The sequence below is a fragment of the Patagioenas fasciata genome, chromosome 2 (genome assembly GCF_037038585.1).
Source record: "Patagioenas fasciata isolate bPatFas1 chromosome 2, bPatFas1.hap1, whole genome shotgun sequence".
Lineage (NCBI taxonomy): Eukaryota > Metazoa > Chordata > Aves > Columbiformes > Columbidae > Patagioenas > Patagioenas fasciata.
In genome coordinates, this window is record NC_092521.1 from 13,191,583 (window position 1) to 13,192,032 (window position 450).

Genomic DNA, 450 nt, shown 5'->3' on the forward strand with positions numbered 1-450 from the left:
CTCCAGCTGTAGCACAAACACATACCACCGTGCCTGTATTTAGTGCCTGACCCCAAGTTATGTTTATTAATTTCCATTAATTTTCACTCCCTCTCCCCCTTCTCCACAATGGGACACAGGCTCTCACCACACCGCATCACTCTCAGTTTAGTCGCTTCTCATTTAATCCAGCCCCAGTAAAACCACCCCTCTGAGCTCACGTTCCTTCTTGGGGAATGTGAGTTTCACATGGCAAATTTTTTTCAGTCTCACAGTTGAGTTTTCTAACTCTTAGTGTGAAAGCTGCAATGTACGGTCACCTTGCTGTGGTGTCAGTGCCACATTCAGACGTCTTCACAGGCTGGTCAATCTTCTCAAACATTTTGGGTGTATAGTTAGTGTACAGTTGTATACATTGCACAAACTGGAAGCATGTGCGTGCTATACCAGAAGAACAAGATGTCAGAAAAA